The sequence below is a fragment of the Barbus barbus genome (genome assembly GCF_936440315.1).
Source record: "Barbus barbus genome assembly, chromosome: 13".
NCBI classification, from domain to species: Eukaryota; Metazoa; Chordata; class Actinopteri; order Cypriniformes; family Cyprinidae; genus Barbus; species Barbus barbus.
In genome coordinates, this window is record NC_136741.1 from 26,485,589 (window position 1) to 26,494,759 (window position 9,171).

Genomic DNA, 9,171 nt, shown 5'->3' on the forward strand with positions numbered 1-9,171 from the left:
ATAATTGAATGTTCTAGGAGTACGCTTAGACAGTTTATTACCAGACGGAGTCAATGCTAATTCTCCAATTAGGTTTTATACTCTCCCAAAATTCTGAACTTTATTGGTGTTTTGGGAAATCCCAGAAATAAGTGCACTTTTAAAATGGTACAATATCACCCCCTAGCGAAGAGAAATGTTTACTAATGACCAACAGTCATTTTTTTACTGCCATTTACACATAGCTGATTGGCAAGCATCAGTTCTCCCTTTTATTTTTTTTATTTTTTTCATAAATAAATAAATGCATGGTATGTACGTGTAGAGTATTTATGTTATGTATGTGTATACACACACACACACACACACATTTATAAACACACAAAACTGAAAGAAAAAAAACCTCAAATCGAATATGTGACTGCATCAAATATATGATGTGTCCCCAATAATCTTGTTGGATGGTGGCTTGTAAAGTGCATGCAGTATCTTTCCATCTACTGTCTATTCCACCTAAGCATTCTTAAAAAATCATCGGTGCAGAAGTATCACAAACAGAGCTAGATTTAGTAGAGTACTGCAGCAGCGTTTTGTCCCTCTCGGACAGAGCCCATGCCTCTTTTGTGTCTAGCCAAGCTGCTTTACTGCTCAGAAGCCAAGCTGCCAAGCCACTGTAGGAACATTGGCCAGCGTGTTACTGATAAACTCCTCAAGGTGGCAAATTACAGTGCTGCCAGAGTCTCTGCTCATCTTGGCAACATGACCACTTTTAGTACAGAGCTAGTGCTTTTGGATCATTGCTTTCCCTATATACACTCTTCTTTTTTACACACACACACACACACACACACACACACACACACACACACACACACACATTCATTAAATATCTATTTATATCTATCTATCTATCTATCTGTCTCTCTGTCTGTCTTTTCATTAAATGCTGTTATCCAGCATGGTTTTCAATTCAGCTGTGCAAATTATGCTGTTTTGGCATTTATTGGTGGTATTTAGAATGAACTGATCTGTTCAAATGCTGTCATCCTGATAAAGTTTGTTGTTTTTGAAAAATGCAGTTGATCTACTTTAAATAACGAGTAGCTTGACAAGCTCAAGTCAGAAGCAGTATCCACAAAAAAAAATGATGTGATGTGCACTAAGGGCCCAATGCTTTCCTGCATTCATTATAGGAAGGCCCTTTCAATGTTTAGACTTTATATTTTACAAAGTCTTCCAATAAAACTTAAAAGATTTTCTTAGCATTTCCACAGTATCTATTTTAAACCGTACTTTTTGCACCAACTGCAAAACCAAGCCCCAAAGATAAAGCAGCAGAAGGAGGCAATGAAGAAAAAACAGATAAGGAAAGATTAAATACAGTAATATTTTGTTTTCCAACATGCTCGAAGTAGGACTAAAATAAAAGAACTATCCAGACTTGACGTTGTTCAGTGGGCTTAAATTTTTTGTGACATTTAAATAAGCCTTGGATTTAGGGGCATATTTAACAGGCAGCACAGAAAGATATACAGCCAGAAGATGGATCATAGTGAGGACCCTTCAGAGGGAATAATTCACACTTAGCGGAGCTCATTGTAGACTACAATTATTAACTGACATTTAAATGTCCCTTGCTAATATTATGTTAACCTATACATCACCAGGCCCACTAGGAGGGGATAAATAAAACAAATGGCACACACTAGAGAAAGGAAGGATGAGGCTAGGCCAGACTGGTTCATGCAAATCAGTTTCAGCAATTTCTTTTTCTAGCACACACATGTACATATATTACACAAATCTTTAATATTATTGATTCACAAATGACTTGCCAGCACGATAATCATCTTGCAATTTAGTGACATCATTCTAATGCAAAAAAAAAAAAACAAAGCATTGCCAGTAATTTTGAACTAATTGATCACTTACATCCTAAAGTAAAATTCTAATTCCTTGAGTTAAGTGGCACAGCATCTGAACAGTGTCTATTGCAAAAGTGTATACTTTAATTAACAAAGTACTTCTGCACCATTAACTGGCAAAAAAAAAAAAAAGAACAAAGTGCAGTATGGTGGCTGTAGGAAATGACTCTATTAAATAACTCAGGGTGAACTGCAGGGCTGAAATTGTGGCCAGCTCCTAATTAAATTGGTTTTCTACTGTTATTTGTGACTACACATAACCCTTGATGCAGTGCGTTGGTTAGATAACAGCTAGAAAGTGTTTACTATAGCCTCAGCCATACAGCAGATCATCATCAATTATCATTTAGGGGCTGTTTACACCTGGTCACTTCATGCGTTTTTTCTGATCCGATCGTGAAAAAACCAGGTGTAAATGCCCTCCGAAACGCATTCGAGAGGAATATAAATCCGACCGCTCAAACCACTTCAGGAGGTGGTCTGGACCGCATTCCTGACGAAACTGGACAAGTGTAAATGCATCTGGTTGTTGAAATCACATATGCTAATTTTACTCCTCCCAAAATATTAAAATAATAAACCTGTTAGAGCATTTTATAGGCTACATGGCATGTTATAGTCAGATATGACAGCGCTAATGGAACAAGTATCTCTTCAGCAAGCCCACATGCAAACTGACGCGAATGAAACTTCGTCGCAGACGCTCCACTCACAATCATCTTCATTAAAAGCAGAGTGAACCTATCTTTCCAGTGCTGATAGCTCTCTGCAGACCTGTTGCGGTCTCTGATATTGAAATTTGCTGATAATCAATAAAATGCAGCGCATATCTACTGCATATCTATATTAAATTTGCATATAGCGCGGGAATTGAAGAACGGATTTATATCCGTTTTGCGAAGACACATCTATGTGGCCAAGTGTAAATGGAAACTTTTTAACAAATCAGATAGATATCCGATAAGAGAAAACGCATGAAGTGACCAGGTGTAAACAGGCCCTTAAAGACATTCAGATTGTTGGCAGATCCATAGTGGATTCAATTCGGTCTCATGTTCATTAGGTGACTACATTAAAACCAATGGCATCATAAATTATATCATACTGATTTGTACATACTTTCCCATTAGCCTGTGCAGCAAACACTGCTGGTAGTAAGACAACAGTTAACTCTTTGGCCATAATCAGTGAAAACATTATATATAATGAGTGTTTGAATCTATAATTTAGCATTATTCTTGAAGGACAGTCAATTGCTGCAAAGCAAAGAGTTTTATCTCAAAATTCTGCCACCAATCTCCATTATGACTGCCCAAGCTTCTCATAATAGCATAGCGCTCAATGATAAACAATCTTCAGTAATTGTATTTTTATGCTCCACAGAACACCCGTCTGCAACCAGCACAGAAACATGAGGTGTAGATACTTTCACCAAAACGTATACTGTGGGTTTGTTGTAATGCTGCTAGTCATGATGTCCACAGTTCATTTACCTCCAGTGTGATATGTTATTCATATCATTTGGATACAACAGATGGTGTAGACCACACATCCAAAAAAAAATCTAAAATAGCAACTCCCCAGGCCATAGAGAAACAACTAAATGACTCTGGTTATCACACAACAGATTGAGATGCTGAGATTATACAGTATCATAATCATAATATGTATGTGTTATGGATAATAATATATGTTTTTTTATCACTTTTTTTCCTGGACCACTTATAACTTTAATATTTTTGCATGAAAAACTAAACTAAATTAGCTTTTCATCACATCTATCTATCAAGTCAAGTCAAGTCAATATTATTTGTATAGCGCTTTTAACAATGCAAATTGTGTAAAAGCAACTTTACATCGGCTTGATATAATGCTGGGTGGCTTTATATCAGCTTTACAGTATTTAGAAGGGGAAATAGTTTGTCGAAATAGTGTCATTCTCCTCTGGCCAGACAAAATCAGCAGTTTAAATCTAGGCTAAAGCAGAATCAGATTGTGCAAAGGACTCATCTGGTTCCTGTGGTCTTGTCCTGATGGCCTTGTAGGAGACAGGGTCTTCACTGGGGATCAGTCTCTGCGGCTCATCTAGTTGTCCTGGTCTCTGCTGACGTTCAGGGCTGTAGAGGTCATCTCTAGGTGCTGATCCACCATCTGATCTGAATACGGACTGGATCTGGGTGGCTACGGTGACCTCGGAATAAGAAAGAAACAGACTAATATTAGCGTAGATGCCATTCTTCTAATGATGTAACAAATACATTGGGTGTTTTGGGAAGTGTTCTCGGTTTCGGTTGACCTAATTAATGCAGCCTAACAATATAGATATGCGATAGTGTATTATGTGTAATCCAGGTTAAAGAGATGGGTCTTTAATCTAGATTTAAACTGACAGAGTGTGTCTGCTTCCCGAACAGTGTTAGGTAGATTGTTCCAGAGTTTGGGCACTAAATAGGAAAACGATCTCCCACCTGCAGTTGATTTTGATATTCTAGGTATTATCAAATGGCCAGAGTTTTGAGATTGCAGCGGACGTGAAGGACTAATGCAATAACAGCTTTCTCAAATACTGAGGTGCCAAACCATTCACGGCTTTATAGGTAATTAGCAAGATCTTAAAATGTATACGATGTTTAATAGGGAGCCAGTGCAGTGTTGACAGAACTGTGGTCATACTTCCTGGTTCTAGTAAGAACTCTAGCTGCAGCATTTTGAACCAGCTGGAGTTTGTTTATTAAACGCGCAGAGCAGCCACCCAATAAAGCATAATCAAATAAACAATAATCTAGCCTCGAGGTCATGAACTCGTGAATTAATGTTGTTTCTGCATTTCACATTGAGAGCATAGGTCGTAATTTAGATATATTTTTAATATATATATCTATCGATCTCATACAAACGCACACTAAAAAAAAAATACTGTTATTTTCTGCCATGACATTATCCAGTAATCGTATGGACATTTCCTAACGCGCAAAGCTATGAAGTGCAAAATTCAAAATATAGATAAAAAAAAAATTTAAAAAGGAAAATTCCTTCATATTAATGCAATATATTGTGCCTTATTTTTACCATATATAAATAAATAAACAATAATATAGATCTGTGAAAGATGTTCTTTATCATGAAGAGATGGTGGCAAAGAAAAAAATTCCTTCAACTTACAGGGATCGCCTTACAGTAGTTATTAAAATGTTACACATGAGAGTAGTTCTGTCTGACTATATGCTGTGAAGGGGAACATCTGTCTTTCATGACATTTCAGTGAAATGATAGACCAGGCGTGTCCACCCGTCCCTGATCATTACCGCTCACCCATTATGTCCTTGGAACATTCAATATTGATTAATTTATCCATCATTTTTTCACATTTCACCACAGAGGAGTCTATCCTACTTGCATACTCACAGTACGATAAAAACACCCACAGAACGAGCTTGCAGATCAGTTCTGAACAGGTTCAGCAAAGTCATATACTAAATAATTTTAGGCATGGGTACATGAGACACTTTTATTCTTGCTTACACCACACTAGAGCTATAATTGCTGCAGTGTCCCTGAGTTATAACTGCAACAGTGCAGATAAGCAACTGAATTGAGCTGCCAGTTCTATAACAATCACTCTCAAAGCAAGCAATATGTTCCTCTGACATTTTCTCCATTTGGGCTAATACAAGACTCTTACACAACTTTTAACAGCAATTTCCTTGTTGTTATGTTTCCTAAGGAAATGCCATTAAGGCAGTCGATGTTGATCAAATCTACATAGAGTGCCTTGGATGTGAAATAAAGAGTAGTGGATATTACCCAATTGCTTCAGAATGCTCATGAATATCCTGAGATTTCATCTCATTCTGAAGGCCTTATCAGGGTAGGGGAAAGCTGATGTATATCTTTAATATGGGTAAAATAATTGTTTTCATCATAACCCTTTGTAGAAGGCATAAGCAGGTAATAAGCAAGCATAATGAGCAAGTAGAATTTAATACATTTTACTTTGCTTACTATAAAATAAAATAAAATCCACTAAGTTAATAATTTTTAGCATTTCCAATTTTTCAATCTATTTAAAGCTTGCTTTATCCTGTGTTTTGCCTGTTTAAAATCAACATGAAACACTGTTTACCATCCATTTTCATGCAAAACAAACAGATATTCTGGGGCATCCTAAATTGCATTAAATTATTTCATAGGTAGGGCAAGTTATAACACATTTTAATATTAGAAAGGACAACATTTATCATCTTAAATATCATGCACTGATGAGTTATTCATAACAGGACCGGGAAAATGTATTAAATTGGCCCCACTGCTGTACTGTGTAACCTCTAATCACACAGACCCGAGTTTGTTTCTCTAGGGTAGTGGCCTCCATGTTGCACTGTAACTGTAAATATCTTGGTAACATTGCTTACAGGCTCACGAGCTGTGCTTCACACACACGTTCTGCCAGGCTTCAGGGTAAGACAGCTAATCGTGGCTAACCTCACGCTCTTCACAAGTTCCCATGGTGACTGAATGCCTATGGGCTGTAATGCATGAAATCCATTATAGTCTCTTTGTTTTTATAAGCAGAAATGCAGGACGCTCTCATGTACGCTCTTACATACCGAGCTGTACTTCCAGTAATAATGTTATGCCACATACTGTGGTAACAATCAACACGATGTTACCAGACCAGGGACATTTAGTGGTAAAATATTATATTTGTCTGGTTTGTGTAAATAACAGCTGCACCAGTAATTATAGATTACGAGAGCTATACTTTAAAATTAATCATGCACTAGCCAATATGTTGTATGGTCTTACTAATGGAAAAGACCAATCTAGATCAGTTCAAAAATTTAGGGTCAGTAAAGGCTTTGACTCTGTTACAAATATTTCTATTTCAAATTAATGTTTTGAATTTTCTTCCATCATGGGAATAAATTACATCTTAAAATACATTAAAATGGAAAACAGTTATTAATTGTTATAAAATGCTGTTATAATATTAACAGTTAAATTGATATATTTGACAATATTAGTGTTTTTACTGCATTTTTTGATCATAAATGCAGCTTTGGTAATCATAACAAAAAAAAAAACTTACCGACCCAATTTTTTGAATGGTGGTGTTTATATAGAAATTAATATGATCAATGTTGCTATTAAAACAACTGTATGTGTGTGTTTATTTACTTTTAAATATCCCTATCAAAATCATTCTGACTTCTAATACGGCTAATGTCTTCCGTTTCTTCCAAATGTCTGTTCTGGGAGTATGTAAGTTTAGTGAGCGGTTACGAAATTCAGCTTAAATGTCGGTGTTCTTTATGACAACAACAAATGCTACAGGTACAGCAGGTACAACTGTCCAGTATAATTACAATAGATATATAAACTCTTAAAAACAAAGGTGCTTCAAAAGGTTCTTCAAGCAATGCCATAGAAGAACCATTTTTGGTTCCACAAAGAACCATTCAGTTGAATTTTCTTTAAAGAACCATCTCTTCCTTACCTTACCTTTGTTTATAACGTTTATATGTTTTATATGTTACCTTTTCAGATGTTAAAGGTTCTTTCTTCTATGGCATCGTGAAGCACCTTTATTTTTAAGAGTGGATTTACGACTGTGAATTCCACTCATTTTACTGCAGGGGGCTGCAGAATCACAAAAAGACACAAAACTACATACAGTTGCTTTAACAAAGCTAAAACGGGGGGTTTTAGTCCCAACTGAAAGCCATCTTATAATGTAGTGAGACGTAGCATTTTTAATTACCTCTGATCAATCTTTTGTGTTCCACAGAAGACAGACATACTGGTTGAGGGTAAGTAAATTATGAAAGTATTTTGATTTTGGAATAGACATTAATTCTCCACAGCAAAGTCTTTTCAGCACTACTCTTCTCAAATTAAGCACAATCACAGACATCTTAAAAGGTACTTCCTCCGACTTATCCAAGGAACATGTGTCTGAAATCGCTTCAAGCTCCTTAAAATTCCATTCAATCATAGCAGTTGCCTGACATCTGCACACTTCACAACATATTTTTTTCTCAACATCAATTTGGTTTTGATTAGATGACTTTGCTGTGTACATCCAAGAAAACATCCAAGCGAGAAAACAGTGCCAGATCCATGGAACAATGCATACTTTCACACCATCCCTTTGAAATATGACTTCCTGAACACAGCATTCCAGTTCCAGAGTCACATTGTCATTCATCTCTTCTGCAAACATCTAATTAAATCCAGCCTCAATAGCCAGAGATGTAATCGACAATTCTATGAAGTTTATCCAAAAGGAATAATCATGATAGCAAGATGAATATGCTATATGGAGCTTTCCATGAACAAAGTATTACCGTGAAGAGGTATTATGCATTGCATATTAATATTTAATTCATAGCAGTAAAACATAACTGTTGTTAAAGATCAAAAATGTAACCTGAGCATAACCTGATCATACATTTCAGTATTTAATATTACAAACCCGATTCCAAAAAAGTTAGGACACTGTACAAATTGGGAAAAAAAACAGAATGCAATGATGGGGAAGTTTCAAATTTCAATATTTTATTCAGAATACAACATAGATGACATATCAAATGTTTAAACTGAGAAAATGTATAATTTTAAGGGAAAAATAAGTTTATTTTAAATTTCATGGCATCAACACATCTCAAAAAAGTTGGGACAAGGTCATGTTTACCACTGTGTGGCATCCCCTCTTCTTTTTATAACAGTCTGCAAACGTCTGGGGACTGAGGAGACAAGTTGCTCAAGTTTAGGAATAGGAATGTTGTCCCATTCTTGTCTAATACAGGCTTCTAGTTGTTCAACTGTCTTAGGTCTTCTTTGTCGCATCTTCCTCTTTATGATGCGCCAAATGTTTTCTATGGGTGAAAGATCTGGACTGCAGGCTGGCCATTTCAGTACCCGGATCCTCCTCCTACGCAGCCATGATGTTGTAATTGATGCAGTATGTGGTCTGGCATTGTCATGTTGGAAAATGCAAGGTCTTCCCTGAAAGAGACAACGTCTGGATGGGAGCATATGTTGTTCTAGAACTTGGATATACCTTTCAGCATTGATGGTTTCTTTCCAGATGTGTAAGCTGCCCATGCCACACGCACTCATGCAACCCCATACCATCAGAGATGCAGGCTTCTGAACTGAGCGCTGATAACAACTTGGGTTGTCCTTGTCCTCTTTAGTCCGGATGACATGGCGTCCCAATTTTCCAAAAAGAACTTCACATTTTGATTTGTCTGACCACAGAACA